At 40.9% G+C, this 24,531-nt stretch overlaps 1 long non-coding RNA gene across 1 annotated transcript; it reads right to left on the bottom strand.

Annotated features, from left to right (window-relative positions):
* Positions 1-14,039: 14,039 nt before the first annotated feature.
* On the bottom strand, positions 14,040-17,454 carry LOC102373477. Its single transcript, XR_323879.3, has 3 exons — positions 17,419-17,454; positions 14,841-14,915; positions 14,040-14,263 (listed from the first exon to the last, which is right to left on the bottom strand). It is a non-coding gene; the product is annotated as an uncharacterized LOC102373477 (long non-coding RNA).
* Between the last annotated feature and the right edge of the window lie 7,077 nt (positions 17,455-24,531).

Raw genomic sequence — 24,531 nt, 5'->3', positions numbered from 1 at the left:
ACAATCAGTATAAGTAAAGATGCGAATCAAACCAAGAGAAAAACAAGATAAAGCTGACTAGTGCTATTTCACCCTGGTAAGCAGCGGTCTCAGACACCAGCACCCAAAGCATTGAATGTTCTGTATACATCATGGTAAATGTGAGTTTTAAGATATGATTTGATGAAAAACAAGGCATGAGAGCAAATGGGTATAAACTTAGGCTGGAAATTAGAAGAAAGGCCCTAATCCTCAGTGGAACAGCCTTCTGGGGAAAGGCAAAAGACCCTAACTAGTTTTAAGATGGAGCTGGATCAGTTTACGAGAAAAATGTTTATTATGTCTTGGCTTGCAGTAACCAAGAACTAAACTCAGTGCTCAAAAAGACCCTCCTGGTCCTACACAGAGAACAGTCAGGGTATCCTTATAGGGACCCCCTTCAGTCTAAGAGGAGAAAGCATGAAGATACATGATGGGAAGGTTTACAGATTACCAGCTAAGCTCCGAGTCATTTATGAGCTGGTACCAAGATCTGTAGCAAGATAGTGTACTAAAGAGGCTAGGTAAGGAAGGGAATCTGATCCGCTTTCGATTGTAAACATATAGAGATTTGGTGCTTCCTCTCTGCCCCCTTCCACTACTTAATGAATGTCAAGAATTGTATAGTAAGGATTGTTATTCATATATCCTTTGATTATTGGCTCTACAGCTTCTTTCTTGAATTCTGTCATTTGAGTTGTCTTATTGCAAAATCAGATTCAGATAAGTGCCAGGTAATGTGCCTTGGAAGTGATCATTTCCAGCAACTCATACAAACTGATGGGTTATGAGTGAGCAGTGCCCTTTCAGGACAAAGACCTAATTCTCTCTGGACCACTCAGTGAAGATGTCTGCTTCTTGAATAATAAGCGAACACAACGTCAGGCTGAATGAAAACAGGGAGCAAGGAGAACACAGAAAATCGAATATTACGTAAAACAATGTTATGTCATCTTGAACATTGCTTTTGGGCTTGGCCAGCACATCTCAAAATGCAAATGGAAGAAATACGAAATGGGCAACACAAAGCCAATACACATGAGGAATGTCATGGGACATTGTGTTTAGGGGGAGGTTTGAAAGTTTCCAGTCAGTTGGCCCAATCCCAAATTCTTCACACAGGCATAACAGATTGGGGGAAGAAAGGCAGGCAATTCCCAGTACAGAGATTTCAGCCTGAATTCTTTATATGCTCAAGCTAATGATGAAAGCACAATATAGGACCTTCTGAGATATATCAAAATAAATACATCTTAAAATAGTGTTGAAATAATGTTGTAGCCACGGTTGTCCAGAAAATATGCAGGAAGCAAAGAGTTTCATGGATAATAATATTTTACTAGACCAACTGCATGATTGAGATTAGACTTAGAAAAGTTTTTGAATGACCTGAATAAGAAATAACTGTATTCTAAAGACTAAGTCTATCCCAACCATGCAGATTGTTTAATGAAGATTATCACCCACAAAAATCCTTGCCTCTTATGTTTTAAAACATTTTTTCAAAAGATTTGTGCTCTTTCCCTGAATAAATCTTCTCCACCTTGCCTATCTGTACTGAAAAAGGGGGTTGTCCTCTGCAGTAACATTTCTTTTTCTTCTAGATGGCATGGAGGGGCAATAAGTAAGGTTTGGTGAGCAATGGGGAAGATCAATGGATTATTATTAATATCTGATCAGCCCTTCTTGGGTTCTACCTGGAAAATAATCCAGCCTCAGGTTATATGACTTTTCTGTGACTCCTCTTCTCAATTAGGAATGTGTTATGTCCTGTTTGGAGGCAAACCAACAACCAACGTGAATTTGTTGGAAATCTCAACCTGAAAGTTTTGGGTTTTTGCCCAAACTGTAGTGCTCAAACATGATTTTTAGTTTGGCAGTCTGATACAATTCTTGGTGCTGACTCATATAATGGCCATCACAGAAGTCCTGTCATCTCAGCTTCTCCAGCATAGCCAAACTACCAGAAGTTAAACACCAATAATATAGTGGTATAGTTTATGTGCGTATCCCTTGGAGATCCTCAAAAAGTCACCTGCCAGCACATGTTCTTGCTTATAGTTCCATGGAAAGTGGTAATTCATCAATTCTTGCTTCCATGAAGACTAATAAGGTTAAAAAATCCACTTCAATAAATGCAGCATCTGCTACTTTAACTGGTTGGGAAAGAAAAGGCTTCAGAGGCTAAGCTGAGTTCTAGCTGATGAGATGAGGAAGTGAGGAAAGGACAACTCTTTCTGCAAAGCACAAGGTATAGAGGCTGGTATAGAGCTTATGGCCTCAGTGCAATTCTTCAGGAGGAATTAAACAAAAGCTTGGAGGATACACATACACATCCCACATGTTCAGCCAAGAGATTCTCCATTAGGACCCACTCTAGAACAAGCTTTACACCATACTAGGTGCATCTACACGAGGCACTACATCACCATAACAATGAGCTATGTTGCTATATCTTGCTGGTACTGCACAATAGCATGGGAATGTGAGGGAGCAACAGGGAAGCATGAGGAGGTGGCGGGGAAGCTGCAACTGATGGATGCGGTGATGCAGCAGGAAAGCCATACACTGGGTGATGTGAAGGTTCTGCGTCTCACCATAATGTTTTCTAAACCAGTGCTGACTCCAGATTGGAGGAGGGAGCCCACGGCCAGAGATTTCAGGCCCTGGAGAAATGCAGAAGAGGGGAATACCAGAGAACCAGAAGCTACCAGGACTAGAAGCAGCAGTTCCTCTGCAGGCGGAGTGTGCCTACAATTGTGAGATGACTGGAGGACAGCCACACCAGCACAGGGAGTACAGCGACTGCCTGCTTCCAGGTGACTGGCATGGCAGCATTGGGATTGGTGGCTGGAGCATGCCTAGGATTAAAGCAGCATGACTGGAGTGATGAGTGGAGGGATGATGGATCTGGCAGTTCTGGTGTGTTTTTTTTCTTTCCATTTTTTTTTTTGTGCCCTTTGGCAGAGTGCCTTATGGTAGCAGGGACAATGCCAGGGCCAAGGTAGCAAGGCCTGGCATAGGGAGGACTGGGCCCAGAAGGTGTTGAAGGGGCCACTCCAGGTGCCATCCCTATTTTCTTTCATTCTTGTATGCCTCTTTTGTATTCTTCAAAGGGGCCTGAGGACTCAAGTGTGGGGCTAAGGGTGGCCCTGCTCTCATGGGCACAAGGAAAAGGGGGAACATCAAAGGACACTGACATGTTCCCTGGAGGAAGCCATGTTGGGACTGTTCCTTTTTTTTTTTCTTTTCCTTTTTTTTTTCTTTATGGGCATTATTGCTATATCCAGCATTAAGCAGCAGTGAGTCAGGTTCTCCAATCACCCATTACCAGCCGTAGACAGCTGGCCAGGAAGAGACTGTGTCGAATAGGTTTCTGTTAGGCCTACAGACCTTAGTAGGTGGGCCAGGACCCCGAGAACAGAACCAGACTGGATGATCTTAAACCAGGGGTGAGCAAAATATGGCCCGGGGGCTGAATGCGGCCCGCCAGGCCATTCTATCCAGCCCACGGGGACCTTAAAAATGTATAAAACTAATATCTATCTGCCCCTGGCTGCTTATCATGAGGCCCTTGGCTTGCCAAAACTCAGTAAGTGGCCTTCTGCCCAAAATAATTGTCCACCTCCATCTTAAACTGTTGATCACAGACCACTCCACTCAAATGACAGCCTGTTGACCGGGACCACTGCAGCTGCAGGTGGCCAAGAACATCTTTGTGGTGTGGTACAGGTGGGGGTGTAAGGAAAGGAGGAGCCCCCAGAAGACCCTACAGGCAGGACACAGGGACTGAGCCTGTCCATAACTTCCAGCTCCCAAATAACTAAATGTTCCATAAATTCATGGCAGGCAAGAGAGAGTGTAATCCATCAGAAATTATAGATAGGCACATCCCTGGGTCACCCTCCCAAAAGCACATCCAGATCAGATGTGAAGGTGGCATGACCCTCAGCCCTAGTGGGTGACACCCTAACAGGGAAAAAACCCATGAGGCATCGGGACTATGCAGTAACACTGGTTATCGTGCAGTCATTTAGTACTTGCTTAAACTTAAACAAGTACTTGCTTAAACTTAAACTAAACTTAAGCAAGTACTAAATGACTGTACAGTTGTTACTGCACAGTTCAGTGCACATGTAGATGTGCCCACAAAGTTTTATTTATATACTTATTTTGGGGTAGGGAGAGAGGGGAAAATACAGAGAGTATTGCCCAGGACACCAGGGTTATCTTCTCATCTGTTTAAAAAGCATCCTCAAAGCTTTCATTTATACATAGATAGGAGGGACTTTGGTTTAGTGTCCCCTCTAAAGGACCAAAGGCAATTTTGCTGGGTTTGCTTTACGTGAGAAATTGTTCAGAAGAGCTGTTGCCATCTATCATGTCAATAATTCACAGACAAAAGGTTGCTAATAATATGCATTGCCACAACAGACTGTAACGGCTGTGTAAGTATCATTCCATTTATTATTATCCCAATGACCTATAGAATATAGAAGTATTTTTTTTAGTACTATGAAAAGCAGTAGAAGTGGGGAGGTCATGTTAACAAGGAACAGACATTATGCCATGAAATAAAGGACATTTGGGCCTCATTCCATTCAGTCCATGTTTACTGTCTTTACAGAAGCAATTCTAGCAAGATGCCAAGGTGTTTGAATGCATCTGGCATGTAAAACATTAGTTTGTGTCCTTGTGGCTCTTGAAATAGGGTGATTGAAGGATAGGGATAAGGTATGTACTTTGACCTTGCCATTGCTAATATAAACACAGAGCACAGAGTGGTGATGGGGGGTGGGGAGGGACAGGCACATTTGTGTGTAAATCTTTAAACAATTTCCCACAGGGGGGAAGTAAAGGAAGGAGAGCTATCTATGACAGATGTTAATTGAAAAGTGCACAGATAATATGGTGACAAGGACAACATGGACCCTGAAAACACCGTAACAGAATAGAACAGAACAAGGGCCTTAACTCTGAACTCCGTCATTAGTTGCTTTAAAGATGACTCTTCGCCTCATTTTAATTTATATTTTGCTTTTGTAATATTTATACAGGGAGGAGTTAATAAACAGTGGGCTTTGATAAGTAAGTATAATACTGCTGAAACCCATTGTGATGTATCAGTGGAAGGAGAATGTGTAATAGGTTCAGAAGTTTTTGAATCAATTTGAAACAGGGTACATGCCCATATAGTTTAATTTACCTGTTTGCCTAGAGGTCAGAAGTATAGATTCATAGATATTTGTAGAAAGGTCCTTGACTTCTTATGTGACATAAAACAGCCTTCTGTACAAATAAAATAATCTGTCAGCACTACAAAATGAATAAATATTGCTATCTGAAATAATTATAATCAAATGAAAATCAGCCTGGCGTGTAGGAATTATAATACAAGATATAATTACCTGCTCCCATCCTATCATATCAATGTGTCACAGTGTGCAGTTTCGAGAGTGCTCAGTGAAAAAGGATATCTGTTAATACATGGCCAAAATTTGTTCACAGTTATTATGGTATCATTTCCTTCAGTGAGGGACACATGGACTCTTAGAGTGTCTATGTCGGAGAGGGCTACAATGAGCTGTTATGGGCATAAGACCTACATGGCCAGCAAACTTAAAGAATTGGCAAGGTTTGTGGGAGGAGAATGGAACAGATATTACAACCTGGAATAGCACTCCTAGGAAAACTGTACCAGGTGATACATAAAAAGGTACCTTCCTCATGGAGGAGTGACTAGGGCAGTTTCCCATGGATCATGGGTGATATGTTGCTATCAAGACCCTTTGACTCTGCTTGTGGTTACAGAAAATTAAAACGTGTAAGTGAATTACAGGGAGAGCAAAATATGTCTAAAGTGGATTCCAGGATTAATACCATTGCTTACAGGACAGAGAAGATAGGGGACCCCTGGAGACCAGTGACTGATACAATGAGTAGTGATGTCAGAGTCCAGTAGGTATGTACAAGGGTTACATTTACATCGACCTCACCAAGTCAGATACAAAATTAGGTCAATTTAAATAGCAGGGTATGAACTAACTTTAGATTGACCTAAGTTAACCTGATCTAAAATGGGTTAACAGAGTCTAGTCATTGCCTGCACATGTTCACAGCTGTTCCTACAGCTGTTTACAGTGACAACACTGAGTTACACATCCACAATATGACTGCCTTAATAACCCTCTTCTGGACCATTCTTTTCTTCTTTAAAAAAGGTAATTATAGTGACCTACTTCAGGAGCTTTATTAGGCTAATTTAAGTTATGTTAGATCCTCAGATATAAGATATTATCTAAGGGCAAAAACTGAATTGCATGATAAATATAAGCAAGCATATATTTCTTTGATTAATCTGCATTGCAATGAAATGAATTATTTTTGGATTTTCTATCACTCATTTTTAACTACATCTTGAATTAAGCCATAATAACCTTAGAGATTGGGCTCCACTACTTTTCTCATTGCTGGATCTGGGAAAGGGTTACTATATATATATATATAGAGAGAGAGAGAGAGAGAGTGTATATATGTGTGTATAGTATATATACAGTATATATATGACTATATATTTTTTTAATTTATAAAATATAAAATCATAGCGTATTTTCCCAGATCAATTTACTACTTAATCAACTGATATTCACAAACTATATATGCTTTTCCCCCTTCCAGTCTTCCATTCTTTTTACTCTGAAGAAATAATATTTGTGGTGAGAGAGAAAAGAGAAAATATTAGCTGTTGTTATTCTAAGGTTAACCTTTTGCAGAAGATGGATTAACTGTTTCGGTTTGTAGATAAGTGAACAACATTCCCTTGTCTGACAACACTAATGAAAAATGAAAACCTGCTTTTACTTTCTGATGTAATTAAAATATTCAGTGCAATGTGATTATTGTGTCAGCATCACAATTTGCTTCATTTAAAACATCAAATTAACTTTCTGTGTTGCAATTTTTCTTGTTTCTCCATAGTGAAGAATGCTTTCCAGAAAGCACTTAAAGGAAACATTAACAGAAGCATGGCATTTATTTTTTAATTATTGGATGTATATGCTTTTATACTCTTGGACATATTTACCTTCTACCCGAGAAGAGAAAGTGAAGAGAGAGACCTTGGGAACAAGGAGGAAGAATTAATATTCATAAAGATCTAGGGGAAGCTATTCTTTTCTAAAATGGCATGGCAACACCATGTAAGATTCTAATGTAAAGATGCTGGAACCATATAAAACCATTTGGATTTTGTAACCAGATTGATAATTTACAAACATGCAGATTAGGAACAGGAGAAATTGAAAACCTGGCCTGATTCCATGGCCCTTTGACATCTTATCAAGCTAAATATTTTTTCTAAATGTCCCATCTGATTTCTGTAACAGCCAATGTCAGTTTTTCTTTTGATGTTTAAGAGTGATCTATTATAGCCAATGTCTGTCCCTCCAAACTGCACAAATATATACAGAGAGACAGTCCTGCCCTGAATAGTTAACAATCTAACTAGAGAAGACATTCAAACTGAGTGCCATTTATGCCCATTTTATAGGCAGAGGAAGAGTAAAAGATTTAGTTCCTTTCCAGAGTAACACACAAACCTAGAGCTCTGAATTAGAGCCAGATCAAATTCTGGTATAGTCTCTTAATTCCAACTTTCTCTGGGCAAGGGACGTATCTATTGCTGCCCTTTCAACTAACTGGATAGCCTTTTAGCATTTTGCCACTATCTGTAAAGTGCCTCAGACATGACAACAATTTCCAACTTACATTTCTAAACATATGTATTTATTTTGAATTTGGTGCAAATTTTACTTCTTCTCTTCAGAGCCATGACCCTACTTCACCCAACCCCCTCTGCTTCATACCCACCCATGCACTTGTACACTGGTCATGACTTCAGCCTGGCTCTGTATTTCCTGTGAGTGACTCAGAATAGTCAGAAGGAACTCCTGCCTCTGCCCTTTTTTTTATACGTGTTTGTTCAAGAATAGTGGTTTGTATTAGGGTCATGCAAATAATAAGGAAACAAGAATACTTATAAGTTTGCTACTGTCTTATCTTAGCTTTTATTTCCTCCATTCTATCCCACAGCATTATCTTTCCATTTCTTCCTACAAGAGAAGTTGTGTCCAAATTGGTAATGCATTATCTTCTCATAAAGGGTTATGCAGTATTTCATATGCAGGATATTGTATGAAAATAAATTGTGTTACTGTACTGTATTAGGAATCTTTCTTATGGACAGAGGGCATATTGCATCCTGCTTCCTTGAAGAATAAACAGTGAAATGTAGCAGTATCAGGGGTGAATAAACATCCTGAAAAACATACTAAGCATTTGTCATACCATAATCTGAATACTGCCCTTTTCTGAAGTCTAGCTTGCTTAAATTAAGAAGCTCATTCTTCTCTGAACCCTGTCTGCTATGTGGCAAGCCTATTTTTCTGGAGGTTTTCTTTTTTCTTTTTTTTTTTTTTTTGGAAGTGAGGGGCATTCCAACTAAATCACAGTGGTGATAACATTCTACCAATATCTGTCACAGGGGCTACCCTTAAGTTTTTTGTATTCATATGTGAGTAGAATTGAGTGTGCTGTGGTGCCATTGTACTAGCAGATTGTCATATACAAACTAGAACCAAAGATGGATTGGCCTACAACTGACTTGGTTTCATCCCTCAACTCACCTGTAGCAGTAAGAGTGGAGATGGAAAGGACTGTGATCTGGACTTAGAAGTGTTTGGAATTGGAGAGTTGTCCAGCGACTTGTGCATATCGTAGAGAAAAGATGTCAGTGGTACTTACATCTGTCTGCTTCTATCTTTGTATATAGGAAATTCTTATTATAACTACACAAGTTGTAAATCTAGAGAGTATGAATCGGGGCAGCACCTTTGTTATCAATGGAATAATACCTGCTTCCACCAGCACCAAAGTCTTCAATGTAAATCTTGAACAAATGTCTCCCTACAGCCAGCAGCCAGCATGTTGACACTGTGTGTCACTCCCTTTTTGAATCCTCAAGTCTCCATGTTTTTTCTGTCTCTTAGGGCCTTGACCTTCCTGCTAACAAAGGGTGTGTTTTAGCTCAGGGTAACCTATGAATATGCAAGGTAAGAACACAGTGATGACAGGCACTTAAATTTTCCCATGAGGAAACCTAGGCAAGGTCAACCCCAGTTTGTGAGCAGAGTTGGCAACGCTTATTTTACTTCTCAGTAAAACTAACCTGCCTTGCACTCACTGTATTTTTACTTTGATGTAGTTCACACCTATTAGTTGCCCCAGGGTTAAACAAAAATGCAGATTCTTCAGCTGTGAAGACGAGGTGTCTGTACTAGGCATTACTAGTTCAAATTTGCTCTAAGACAGGACTAGCTTCTGTGTGTTCCAAGCATATTAAGTCTGGACAAGAATCATCCAACCAAACACTAATTAAGTGTACAAGTAGTTATGTTATGAGTCCTTTATAACAAATAATGCCTAAACATATCACTAACTTGATAGTTCCCAGCTTCTGAGCCCCCATTAAACTAAAATTTATATGAGAATCCATGGTACTCAGAGATGCTATGGACAAGGTAATGGGTGTGGAAGTCGTGTATCTCACTTTCCTTGCTCTCATACAGGCACAAACATCAAAATTCCAGAAATGTTTCTAGCACAGACACAAAAAATGGCTATTTATAAATGAATCTTGGCACGTCATGGTAGCTTTATTGAAGGTGCAACCCTCCCATGGCAGTGTCACCCTTTTGACATCATTCAACTAGTGTGTAAATATTTCCAATGAAAAGTCAGAACAGAATCAAGTTGTTGTTGAGTAAACAGGGCATGAATTTCAGTCATGGTTGACTAAATTTGTGTAAATGGATGCAGCTTTGCTGGATTCAACAGAACTACACCCCTTTACACCAGTTGAAGATCTGAACCTCTTAATATACTGTAACCAGAGGGCAGATAAAAACCTTATAGCCAGGTAAATTTTATCTCCTAAAGACAAAACATACTTATTTTTATTGTTATTTACCTCTTTTATTTATATTCTCTATCTTCTCCATTCTTTGCCCAGCTGACTCTCAGGGAAAGTGCCCAAACTATACCTGATCTTAGCCCATAGGGCTGTGAAATGATTGATAGTCCCCAAAGTATTGATCTAATATTGCCTTAATTATTGTGCAGTCTACAAAACACTGTTGGGATTTAAAAAGGACAGCTCCTATATCTGAAGTCTTTGTAATTTATGGGTGACTGTATTTATCTTCCCTTATTTTTATAGGAACATAAGAAGACTTACTGCAAATTCAAATCAAATTGTTGTTTGTTTGTTTGTGTTTTGGTTCGAGTTTTTTGTAAGTTCCAAATACATTCAAATGGTGTCTAAGCAGATGGCCCAACCTCCTTCTTCCCATGTCTGAGAGAGCCAGGCTTATTAAAATGGTCATTCTTCCAAAACGAGTATATCTTATGCAAATACTTTCTATCTTGATGCTAAGCCATATGGCCAACACATAAACTAAAGCATTAACAGATTCCAATAGCAGGGTGGAAAAGCCAACATTATTAATCTTCTGAAATTACATTTCCTGTGGGGCTTTAGGTGGATTATCTTTTTTTGACATGGGTCCTCCATAATACACCAGATTGAATGTGATTTTGATTCCAAATGGTTTTAATGTGATTTTTGACTCCACATTTCACATGCTGCATTTTAATTTTTATATAGTGATGGGTGAATCTCAAAACCAGATGGGTTCTAAGATTCAGGAGGAATAAACTACTTACTCTGCTCTGAATTCTTAAATATTGTCTATCTTCTCTTTTTTCCACGTCCCATCTTTCTTCTCCATTCTTTCTCGCTCTCTAGCCCTTGTTCCTAATTGTACAGCACACTACCTGATTCTAGCCCTCAGTAAGTTCTGAGAGGGACAGATCGAATTGTTTTTGTTTGTTTGGGGTTTTTTAGTATGAGTTTTTGTAAGTGCTAAATACATTCAAATGGTGTCTAAGCAGATGGTACAACTTCCTTCTGCCCACATCTGTTAGCACAAGGCTTATTAAAATGGTCATTCTATAGAGACAGATTCCTGTCCCACCATGAACACTCCCAACCCTCAAGCTTTTCTTTCTTGACTCTCCTTCATTTCCAAACATGATATTTTCAATATTTGTGAAATCTGCCTAGGGAATATGAAACAGATGTGACAATACACTGGAACTTCTGATGCCCTCCCAGTTTTTAAAAAGCTACCTCAGCAAGTTCACAGGTGGCTTCACAAGCATTTTGCTTCCCTGGCCCTGAGAAAGTGTTAAAATACTTCAGATCTAAGTCTGCCAGAAATGCAAAGGATTTTGTGCGATACCATCTTCAGAAACTTGTGACATCTGAAAGAGAAAATAGTTAAGTTTCATGTAAAAAATCTGAGCTGGGGTACGATATATGTACACATTTCTTTCAAACCAGTTTGGTTATCATTAACGTTTATATGTTCATTTTTTCAGTTGCATAACATCTGATATGTAGCTTCCTTTCCTGTATGGAACATTTTTTTAAAATGGGTCTCACTGCTGTAAAAATAAATGCTAGTACATCAATTTAATTAATGATTTTTGCCCCACTTGCTCACACCCAAAGCCAACTTTGAATAAACTTTTACTTGAGTCAAAAATAGTGAATTAAGGAATAGATATTGTTCAATCTAATGAAAAATTATATCATAATTAATTTCATTTGTCACAATGTTTTTAATTTGTCCCTAGTGAAATATTTATTGTTAGAGTATTTTAAAGCTAGGTCAGTGAGACAATTTTACAAAGGCATATAAGAATTCTCATACAGAAACAGAGTGTTGGTCCAGTTATTCATGTGGTAGGAGGTCATAGCCAAAACCTCCCTGCCAGATTACAGAAATGTCTGGGAGATTAATCCAGTCTGGCAGTTGAAGTAATTTAGTGAGACATGGCAGGCTTGCTTTCACTGGGATGCTCAGGAAAAGGCAAACCAACTTAAGAGTGACTAAGAGTGCTTTATTCTTGAATTAGAGCATTCAAATAGGGTTTTAAGGCAGGCAAGATTCTTTGAGTAGATGTGATATCTTTTATTAGAGCAACTAAATAGTTGGAAAAAAAAGTTTTTTTGCAAGCTTTGTCAGGCATAGGGAGACTCTGCTGGCGTTATATGTTTTCCAAGATAAAAAAGAAGCTAATTTATAACAAGCAGGTCTGTGAAAATGAAAATGAGTGGAAGTCTGGAAGATAATGGGTAGAGAAAGGAGGGGGGAGGGGAAGAGAGGATAATGTGTGAAGGAATGGATGTGGTCAGCTGGAGACAGGTTACCTGGGGTATCACATGACAAGCAGGTTGTAATGTTCCATAAATCCATTGTCTATATTGTCCATATTTTTTGTATCCATTAGGTTGATGAAGTGAAGTTCATAGGGTTGTCTATGAAAGGTGTTTTGTAAATTCCCTTTGAGAATTAGAACTGAAAGATGGAAGAGGGAATGATTGTTTTGTGAGAAGTGGGCATCCACAGGTAATGGGATATTTTTATCTTTGATAGATTTTCAGTGTGTGTTCACTCTGGTATGCAGTTGTTTGGTTTCTCCAACATATTTTGCATGGGCCATTTGGTGCCATAGGCAGATTAATGCATGGGCCAGCTAGGCTCAGACCCAAAGGGGCCCAGAAGCCTGAGAGAAAATGTTGCCAGATATACAATAATTAGTCTTCAATGTTTGTGCAGTTCACTCACTGGACAGCCACAGTGAGCAATACAAGGCAAACAAAAAGACTCATTTGCATATACATTTTGCATACACCTATACAAATAAGTCATCCCCTCACTTTCTCCATATCACTCACTGTAACTTTCCAGTGCAGCAGCAGCACCAAGAGGAGAAGAGGTTCCTTTCTCTGCTGGGGTGCACAATCCTCTTCTTGCCCAGGGAACTGAAGCATCTTAATCTGCCTGTGTTTGGTGCTCTGGATGAGATATATTAAGTTTCTGGAGGTGCAGGTGTAAGATCCAGGAATGGTGATGGTTCTTTTATAGGATGTAGGTATTGTGGGTCTGGTGGAGATGTGTTGGCAGGTTTTACATTTCTTTTTTTTACATTTGTTATACCTTTTGTAGACAAGCCTACCAACTTCACTTCATAAGTCTACTGGATACAAAAAACATGGACTTAATATAGATATTAGATTTATGATGCATTACAACCTGCCTGCCATCTGACACTCCAGGTTACCTGCCTCCAACTGACCATTTGCATTCCTTCACACATTTCCCTCCCTTCATCTCTACCTATTATCTTCCAAACATCCACATTTTCACAGACCTGCTTGTTGTAAATACGTTTCTTTTTTACGCTGGAGAATATATAACACCAGCAGAGTCTTCCTATGCGTGATGAAGGGTGTTTGTGCCTGGAAGCTTGCAAAGACTTTTTTTTCAACTATTTAGTTGGTGTAATAAAAGATATCACCTCTCTCCAAAGAACTTTCCCTGCCTATGTCCTTATATCAACATGGCTACCACCAGCAACCCTGCAATGGGGTTTTAACGCATTTTAATGTATGGGCTTTACTTGATTTACATTTTTCTCTCCTAAACATCACTATGCAACCATAACCTTGCTCTATCACCGAGTACTCACAGTTACCTATGGCTACTGAACTGGGGTTACTGAAGTGGAGCAAGGTTTCGGCTGTCTGTCATGGTCCAGGTACATTTTATCACTGGTCAAATTCCTCCCACCCACCTACCTGTCTCACACCAATTAACTCCTATCCCCTCTGATCTTCCCTGTCATGTATTTGCATTTTCACAGGCCTGCATTTTGCATATTGGCTTAAGCTTCTATTCCACTGAGGGGAGTATGCAAACCCCACCAGACTCTCTCTATGCCTGAAGGGTGTTTGTGCCCAAAAGCTTGTAGAGAACAATTTTTCCAACTATTTAGTTGGTCTAATAAAAGAGATCACATTTACCCAAAGAACCTCATCTGCTTATGTCCTTAGACCAACATGGCTGTAATCAACACCCCTGAAACATGGTCCAGCTGGTGCACTTTGCTCTGCCAGCATAGTTGCTGTAGTGGATTCATGAGAAGCTCAGGTCTAACTCAGATTACAAATAGGCCTTTAGTTTCTGACTTTGATAGAAGATCCTTCACTTAACTCCTCTGTCAAGTACTGCTCAAAGTACTCAGTAGTTCCTGCTGCAGTTGAAGTCGCAAAACAGTTCTAGAAGTAATATTGCAAGAAAAGAAAAGGGTGAGGTCAGGAATTCAGAAGATATAATCTAGCCCAGTCATGCCCTCTGCATGCTTACTTCCTAGTGCATACAGTGATAGGCAAAAGACAGACATGTTACCAACAAAATTGGAATAAATCCCATACTGGCTGTAGATAAAGGAATTAGAAGACAGATTAAGGAGAGGCCACACAAACATGGGCCAGTGGGACTAATCTCTGTGATTTCAAGCCTGCCCTTGGAAGAAACCCTAGGACCAGGAACATGTGTGCTATGAGTCATACAACTGGCTAAGTTCTCCCTCAAGAAGATGGTTTTGGTGCCTGAAATTCATGCCTAGTGCTTAAGGATAGTAATAGGAAATTCTGCCACTTTTGTCATTGACATGTACTTTTCATCTCATAAAATGGGAATTTAGCTTCATACATTAATAAATGTTCCCTCATTTATTAATAGTTAAGCAGATGATCTAGACTGAGTCAATATGTCTGAATTCTCTTCTATCCATCCGTCTGTCCTTAGGTATATTATGTAAGAATAGAGTCTGTTTACAGCTCTGCTACTGACCTGGTTTGTGATCTTGGGAACATCACTTGGCTTTGTCTTCCCTGTGCCTTCTCTTCTGTAAAGGAGTTTACTCATCTGTAAAATGAGGTTAATAATATTTCCCTACCTCAGAGATGTTGAGAAGCTTATTTCAGTAATATGTATAGGGTGTTTTGAGATCCTTAGATTGAAGCTCTATAAAAATGCAAAGTATTATGAAATCTCTTGGGCCTCCTACTATTCAAACAGGTTGATTATTGTCTTGTACAATTTATTTTCTTCCTTTATGCTATTTTGAATACAGTACCTTTATAGCTATTTTACTATTACATAGATGTGATAAAGAATTAATCTCTCTGCACTGAATATTATTTACACTTGGCAGCACAAGTTTGGTGAATAGGATTTACTGGGCAGCTACTTAGTAACTTGATTGCAATCAATTGCAAGGCAGTAGCTTTCAATAATGTAATATTAACAAGTCTTATCATCACTGAATGTCTTATGCCTAAATCCGCTAAACAAGTTCTTGTGACAACCTTACAGTACCTAACAAAATAGAAGGTTATTAGGAGAAAAAAAGTACCCTGTGCATATAAATATAATTTGCTAAAAGTCCCAACTAAAGTAGAATAAAAGTCCTTCCTTTTAACTCTAATTGGAAGTTAACCTTTAGCTCTCAAAAATCCCAGTAAAGGAAATGCTTTTTTAATCTTGTTTGTTCTCTCTGGTTTTACAACATTATGTTGTTATTTCTGAATGCTTTTTTTATTGACATTAATAATAGCAAAAGGGCATACAAGATGAACAATAGTTTGGCAATACAGGAATTGCCATAAGAGATCAGACCAGTGATCTGTCTAGTCAAATATCTCTGATGGTATCCACTACCAGATTCTTCTGGGGGTTTAGGTCACTATTTTTTTTCTAAGTTTTAAGGCCAAAAGTTACCATTACAATCTGATTTATTGTAACTGTGTGAGTATCTAATATAACTGGTTAGTAATATCTTAATTATCCCCCAAAATATTGAATCCTTTCCAAGTCTTATGTTAAGAACGTACTACTTCTTAGATTTGTTGACAAGTGACTAAACAAATATCATGGGCAACTGGTGCCTCCCGAGTCAGGGGGGACACTTGCCCCCACAGCAGCCAGTCAGTGACGGGGGGGCACCTCACAGCCAACCTAGAAGCAGTGTTCCCTCTAAGCTGGCTCTAAGAAGGAATGTTTCCGGAAGTGCCAGCGGCATGCCTGGAAGGGCCAAGGATGCACCTGGAAGGGCCAGTGGCACTTCTTTTGGCACCTCCATTCCCCAGCCAGCACTCTCAGGGGGGGCACCAGTGCTCCCACCTGCCCCCCCTGCCCACCACCTCAGCAGGGAATGCTGCTGTGATGGGGTACACCAGAGCTCTCAGGGGGTGTATGTGCACCCCCATGCACCCCCTACATGTTGCCACTGTCAAATGTTTAGCCACTTGTTCTTGCATTATGACAAGTGGGCAGAGCATGTTTTGGGTGCATGCCATGTGGCAGGAGTTGCAGTAGGCTGGGAAAAAGCCAGCAGGGAAGGCAGCTAAGCAAAGCCCCCCGAATGTCATTCTAAGTGGGGAGAGGTGTGGCGGAGCACCTTTGGGGTGCTTGCCACTTGAGTGCTAGTGGTAGTCAGGGAGCCTCACTTTGCCAGTGCTGGTTTTCCTCACTTGCCTTTGGGCACGCCACCCACCTTACTCACCTGCCATGACTTGTTCTTAATTAATTACAATGTTAATTAAGGTGGGAGGCTGACCATTCTTGCCCCGATGCCAGGGGGCGCTATCTGCAGCTCCGACCCTCCCCTACACGGCAGCCCAAGCCTCACAGATGGCATCCAGATGACACAGTGCTCCCGGCCTGTAGCCGGACCAAGCTTAGTCCTCAGATGTACTCACATTCATACCGCCCTCCTCTCACGAGGGCCTCTCACTCCACCCCCTCTCACAGGGTCTCTTTCATGCATCGACAACTTATACTACCTTGCTCCTTCTTGGAGCGGGCCCCTTAGGCCATAGGCTTAGCTAGTTCGTACCTTGGGTAGCAGACATACCATCTTTTGGGCCTCTCCCACAACCTTCACCGGGGTAGTAGCCAGCCAATTCCCCAACCGGGTCTAAGCTTGATTTGGCCCCTTCTGGGGGACAACTCTCTCTCTCTATAAACATACTGGGCTCTCAGCCCTCTGGTTTTCCTCCCTTCACTGGGGCTTCTCATCTCCTCCCCCTCACTGCGGCTCTACATCTCCCACTACCCCCCTTCACCGGGGCTCCACATCTCCGCCCCCTCACTCGGGGACATGGGGCTTCCCTCCCCTGTGGGCTCAGGTGGCCACAGCCATGCCTGGCCTCACTACCTCCAATGTTAGGTAACCCCCCTGAATGTGACGGCTAGGGTTAAGGTGCCCTGACCTGCCTTTCACAGGGTGATGACTGGCCTGGCATTTCCTGGTGGCTCCTGCATCACGGAGAGCCCCACCAGGCCACCCACTCCTGGCAGGGTGCAGTTTTTGGTCATGCCTAGGACCAGGAGCCTCCAAGTCATCCCCTACAGCTCCTGCCCTTACCTCCCAGATGTTATGCAGCCTCGCAGCCAGGTCATGTTACTGCCTGGCCTGTCAGCAGTGAACTGCCCTGTTTATATGGGCAGCCAGAGATCTAAAATGGCCACTGCAATCAAGCAGCTGCTGGCTGCTTGGCTCCAGTCTTAAAGTGGCAGGCACCAACAGTGCCCTGCCACAACAACTAAGAACACCTGCTTACCATATTTATGCTATTCATTATTTTGCATCTTTCTCTATGGGCAGGTCTGGGATTTTGAAAAGTGCCATACAGATGGTGAGGTATATCATCACATATAAAAACAACACACATTTTTCTCCAGTTAAAAATAAACACAAAGAATAAAAATTCCAGCATGGTGCCTGGAACCAAAAATAAACTAGATGCTTTAGTAATATGCTAGGGACCTAGGGCTGTATTATTCAGTTGAACATTGAAGCAAAAGACAAATACAACTTCCTTGGACTACGTTACAAACAATCTGCAGGGCTGTGAAATAGGAGCTTCATTACCAGGAGCAGCTGAGATAGCAGAATTGCAAAGCAAAAAAGAGCTCGATTGGTGAAACATCAAGACCATTTAAAAATAAGAGAAGGTTGTTAACACTTGTGGAATGAAGAGTTTAGAAGGGATCAGGTAGATTACAGTGAGCCATGAAGGCAAATAGCTCGCTCAGCGCCACCTGACTAGAAATGTTGCTGCCACTACCAGACAGTTGGTTTTAAACTTTGGATGGAGCAGGAATCAAAGGGGTTACAAGTGCACCACTGCTCTCCCTGCCCCACAGATCTGCCCCTATATTTCTCTGGTGTCAGGCTTTCACTCCAATCCTGGCAATTTGTACTTTTTCATTTATCCGCTTGTTACCACATTTCTGTTGACCTTTAAATCATGGATCATGCCTCCTCTTCGGTACTCAAAAAGAGTAGGTTTCTTTCTTCCCAAGCATTCTTTGTAGTATAGATTAATGCTAAAGAGTCATTTGTCATCTCTGCTATATTTGTATCCTTCTTAATGGCTCCTTAGCTTTCAGTAGTTTAGTAGGCTTACTTTTTTTTCATTTCATATTTTTCATATACTTACATGATTTCTTATTGGTTGCTGCTTGTTTTCAGACTAAATTCCCTCCCTATTTTTATTACACATTTACTTGTCATTGTTAAAGTGCTTCTGTAGTTTCACTAGAGGCAAATTTCCACTTTCAGAAGGCTACCTCCTAGGTTCATAAAATCTCTTGAATATAAACATTTCACCATTGGAGTCTGGATTTCTTTTTTTCCTGGTCCTTTTTTTGTGTTTTAGAAAAATTAAATAAGTTTGATTTCCCACTTCCTGCCTTCACCCCCCAGTCCCACCCCAAATAAAGGGTCAAATTCTGTTCCCAGTTGCATCAAATTGAATAAATTGAAAACATTGGAATTCTACCACTATGAAATGGGCATAAGGTCCTAAATCAGCAAAGCATTGAAGCATGTATTTAAACCCTATTGACTTAATGTATTTAAGTGTTTTGCTGAATTAGAGACAGACTGAGATAGGTAAATTAGATGCCTAAATCCTACTCCCCAATTATGACTCTGTGGGTGTGTCTACAAATGCCCCTCACAGTGCAGTTGTTACTTGGTCTAGGAAATACGAAATGATGGCACAGTAACAGCTTTTACTGCACTGTACCAGCAGTGCCTGATTTTTTTTTAAGCAGCTATGTCAACATAGCGATGTGCTATAACAAGGTAACTCATCACTACAGTGATGTAGTATCAGCATCATGGTTTGTGCCCACCGATGCTACATTGCAGTAGTGACAAGCTATGTCACTGTAGTTTGTTGCTATGGTGACGTTGTGTCTTGTGTAGATGCACCACGTAATGTAGAATGCATAACCAATCCAGGAGTCAGGGACCTAAACCCAGGTATACCCCTCCAAGCTGGGCATCTTCACCAGTAGGCTATAAAGTCAGCTTCCTCTTGCTTTCTCATCTTCTGATTTCCTTAACTTTGTATTCTTGGCTACACAGCTGTCCAACTTCAATGGAAGGGATAGAGGATGTCCATACCCAGTTATAGCCAGGGGCTAGGCACCCCTCTATAGCCAGGGGTTAGGCATTTTCCGGGAAGGAAAGTTGGAAGATATGGGTCTGAACCCCCTGAGGTTGAGGAGGTCTAGAATACTGGTTTACATCATCCCAAGGAAAGGCTTTAACTACCAGCCTTTTTAAAAAAGGTGAATACTTACAGCAACACCACCAAATGTGGGCTCCAGGCTTTAGCTCCAAGCTAATATGTAGCCTTGAATCAGGTGTCGAAGTTTGAGAATGAAGCAGGAGTTCAGACACATTTTTGTAAGACATTTCCACTGCTTAATGCCAGGCAGCTCCTGATGCAAAACCCTTCACTCTCCTCATTGATTGCACAGGAAGCATAAGTGTATATCTATACATACATATATATACATACATATATATGTGTATATAATCATCTCCCTGGAATCAAGCACCTAATTTTTTTCTCATGCCAAAGCTTATCTTGGTGTCACCAAAAAGATCAACCTGTCTTTTGCAATTAGGCCTTATGTGGAGGCAGTAACAGTCCAATGTTAATACAATTTCCTCAGAGATGGAGAAAGGGAGTTTAGTCTGTTATTGCATAATGTTGTTGTTTTTCACCCAAGTACTGTCTCTGTGGGTGCATCCAGATGAGCGCAGGCATTTGTTTCCCAGGGGACAAGTAGCAGCAGAACACCTTGTGCCACTGCTACTTGTCAACGGGGAACGCCTGTGCCGTGTGCGCTCTGGTATGTGGCAGATTACCCCAGATGGGGTAGGGGAGGCTGGGGCCAGCAACTGTGCTGGCCCCAGCAGCCTCACCTGGGGTCCTGGGGGGCCTTCTGGGATTACAGCCACGGTAGGAAGCCTGGCCAGCAGCTGGAGCATGGCTTCGACCAGCCAGCCTGTGGTTTTATACATTGCGTGATGCCACCATGTGCACTGTCCTGCTTTTTTTCGGTGTGGTTTTTTTTGACCCCAGGATCTCCCGGGGTCAAACCCCCATCCCCCATGCTGCAAGGGAATAGCATTGGTAATGCCTGCATGTCTGGTGTGCGGTTCGACAGATGGGTCTACGGTGCCACATATTGTACATCCACACTTGTCTGGACACAGCCTGTACGTTCTTTTTAAATATCATTTTCCTCTTCTTTTTTTTTTAGTAGTATGGGGCTTCTTCCACCTTCTTCTGAAAGTGCTGTCCTTATTTATTATAGCAATTCTTATGTTTTGCATTCAGTTTATTGCTTTTGAATAAGTGAATTAGGAAAAAAAAATATCAAGGTGTGTGCATATACACACATTAAAATGTGAGTACAAAAAATAACATGAAGAAGCAGATAAGCATATTAACCAAATTCTGAGTAAATACTGCTACCCTGAAGCTATTCTTCTCTTCCTCTTATTTATGGTTTCTTATCCTTACTTTCCTTTATGCTTTTTTGCTATTTATACATCACTTCTGGAAACAGTACCAGCCATATTTCTCATAACAGTACCAAAAACCTATATTGGACAGTTTATGGTAATAGGCACTATATCTGGTCATACATATTTCAGAAGCAAGGATTGTAAGATTCTGTGGCCACGTAAGAACTTGACTTCCCAACATTGTCACTGCTTTGAACCTACCGTATTCTGGTGTAAGTCAGGTTATTATCTGGCCCAACTTTTATAGCCATAAGGGTTATAGCTGTAAATAAGAGGACATTTAGGCCCTTTAAATTCTATGTTTCCTGGGCATTTTACCTTAAAATTCATTAAATGGACCTAAGCCAGTTTACAACAGTTAAAGATATAGTCTTTCACTTTAATGTTCCATGCATGCAGCTATTGCATTCAATATATTGTTTTATGGATGGAAGGTGAAGTGGGTATTCTCAGTTTTGCACTTATGAAACACAATTGTATCTCATTAAATATTAAGATCAACATTTTATAATTATACCCAGAACACTGTAGGGCATGTGGACTCGATGTTATGCATTATATCTTCTCTTGCCTAGTAAGGCACCTAGGGCATGATTACTTCAGGTGACACAATAACTGTACATCCTGTTATGAGTTATTGATTTATTTAAATAAAGATAATACAAGGGAGAACATGCAAAAAGTCAATACAGTGACACAAGGGTTGTGATTTTTAAACACACAGTTTGTCATTTCTGTAAACAGGAAAGAAATAGGAATTAGGAGAGAGCTGATTCTCCTTTGACTCTGTTTCTGATCTTTGGTCAGACTGGTGCCTGGCTTGCTCTGTGGTGCTGTTTGCCTGAAAAAAAAGGGGGAATCTCACTGGCCCCCAGCACGGCAAGTATAATGATATTGGTTCATTATCCAGCTCTTGTCCTTTCATTCCCCAGTGACTTCCCTGTGAATGCTTTTTAAAAATTGAGCCATGCCCATTTGAAGCTGATAGGAGACTGACCAGTGTCTTTACTGGGAGCAGGAACTAGACCTAGGGTGCATCGACACACAATGTTTACTGTGGAATTGCCCAATTAGCTCTGCAGTAAAGGTTCAGCATCTACACGTGTGGTCCTATTAGGCTAAAGTAAACTAAACACTGCCATAGGTTAGTACTTGTGAACACAAGTACTATCCTGCAGCAGTGTTTAGTACACTGCAATGCATGTCTAGATGCTGGTAGGGCTGGCCAGGGCACAAAGGCGCTTCAGTGCAGGGGCTGCCTGCCAGCTAGCCCCACGCTGAGGTATGTCCCCAGCCAGCCCCTCTGCAACACGTTGAGCTGTGTCACAGCAGCCCCAGGCTAGCAGGCTGGCCCCTCGGGCCCTCTTACAGCCCGTGTTGCTCTGACCTGGCTCAGTGTGCTGTTGTCCCAAGCACACATGCAAACACAGCACCTGGGAGCAATAAACTCCAGTGCAAACTGCATCAGAGTTTATTCAATCGAATTCATAGCACATGTAGATGGCCCCCTAAAATGAAGGTTGCAGCAGTACTATATACTTTCTATATAAAATGTAATATAGGAATATTGGGAGCAGCAGTACATTAATATTGATGAGGTGCTAAGGTACTCTGGTGATGAAATCTAGAAGAAAGCCAGGAACTGTACAAACCCCTGTAAGAAAATTCATGATGTCCCTGCTTGCACACAGACTTCTAAAAACAAAAAACCAGAACCCGCCCCCCCACTGTTCTTTAAAGGTACCACCTATACTTAAGTCACTCTGGATTTACACTTAAGAATGGGGCTTTAGGATTTTAAACATCATATATTGTCAATGGGCATTTAGGTTTGGAAGGACAAAATTCAAGATGATGGCTGAGACTTGACAACAGAATCAGCCATAGTGCAATATTCAATCATGTATGGATTTTTCATCAACTGTATTAAGTAAAACAACGTGAAAAGAAAATCAATGATCATTGTCAGATGACAATGTTTTATTGTAATGTATCTAGAAAAGTTAAGTGAAGGATAATGTTTATTTGGCTATTTTGTCTTGGTTCCACTATTTACTCTCTGTTCTTTTTAAAATGTTAAATGAAGAACATTGTATTGGGAACATCTTGTAAGTTAAATTATCATCCATGGAGACAACATCCTTTGCTCAGTATGTAACGTTCACCAGTACCAAGTGCAATGTTCAGAAACACAAAGGGTCTGAGATAAGGATGTAACAGGATTTTACACTGGTTATTTCTACTGCAGTTCTAGCATATGCTGTTTTATATCAACTAAATCTCTGCCCACATTGGTTTAGATTCTCAGTCTCCACTGGTAAGATTACAACTGAAGAATAGCACAATGGAAAAGGCAGCTAGCAAGACAGTAGAATATAAACCAAACCCACACCTCTGGACTGACCTCTGGGACAAAATGAGATATATTTATTTCCAATTACATCTCATGATTATGAACTGAACACATTCTAGGCTGCCACTCTGACCAGGAAATGATTCACATTAAGACTGACACTCAGGAGTCATGAGCTTCTCTAGCTCTCAAGTGATATAAGAGAAAAGCCATCATAGTTCATAGGATCAGAGGAAAGTAGGGCTGGAAGGGACGTCATAAGGTCAGCTAGTCTAGCCCCTTATTCAAGGCAGGATCATTCCTGACTAAACCATCCCCAATCAAGTGTCTGACTAACCTGATCTTGAAAATGTCCAGGGATGGACAACTTCTCTAGATAGCCTGTTCCACAACTTCTCTAGATAGCCTGTTCCCATGCTTGATCACCCTCACAGTCAGAAATTTCCTTTTAATCTCAAACCTAAACTTCCTTTGCTGCAACCTAAACTTCCTACGCAATTATTCTGTCCCAAGCATAAAACTTTGCACTTGTCCTTGTTGTTAAGAAATGCATTTGCTAAATCTATGTTCCTTGCTTTTATGTCTCCTTTTGTGTTCCTTGCTTTTATGTTCTCCCAAAGTCCTAGAAACTTGAAGTCCCATAGCTTGAAGTTCCTCCTTCAGGAAGAACATGTGGAAGTGCCTAAGAGTTTGGGAGGCCTTATACACTGGACTTTTTAGGGTTAGTATGCCTGGGTGGTGGCACCCCATGTCGTAAGAAGGAAGTCAGACAGAGAACAAACCCTGGGAATGGTGACTAAGGTCTTAGGGTTAAAAACAATGGATTTCTATCCAGTTGTCGGAGCAGACTCAATTAATCGAGTCTGCTGAAGCATAGAAATTACCATGCTCCAGCAGCCCCCACATCACGTGTATCAGCATCCCTGTGCTGAAAAATAGTGGCAGGGCGCTTTGAACTAAATCTCGTTCAATAAGCTTTAGTTCAAAGCACCCCTCTGCCATTTTTCAGCACGGAGGATGCTGACACACATGATGTTCAGGTGCTTTTAATTAGTGTGGCTTGGTAATTAAAGTGCCCCCCTCCCTCCACACCTCCTGGACCATGCCTAAAAATTCCCAATGATTTTGTTCATATCCACTCATCTAACATGTACATAGGACTTGGGTACCACATCCACTTCTAACACACAGGTGACCATATAAAGAAGCATTGGGCTGGGTTGTGGCATTTCCTATAGGTAACTCTGGCCACACTGGGCACATCCAGCTGAGTGTGCATGTGTGGCACG

Source organism: Alligator sinensis, unplaced genomic scaffold (assembly GCF_000455745.1).
Source record: "Alligator sinensis unplaced genomic scaffold, ASM45574v1 scaffold43_1, whole genome shotgun sequence".
Classification (NCBI taxonomy): domain Eukaryota; kingdom Metazoa; phylum Chordata; order Crocodylia; family Alligatoridae; genus Alligator; species Alligator sinensis.
Note: the sequence above shows the minus strand (reverse complement) of the source record. Positions and strands in the feature narration are given on the sequence as shown.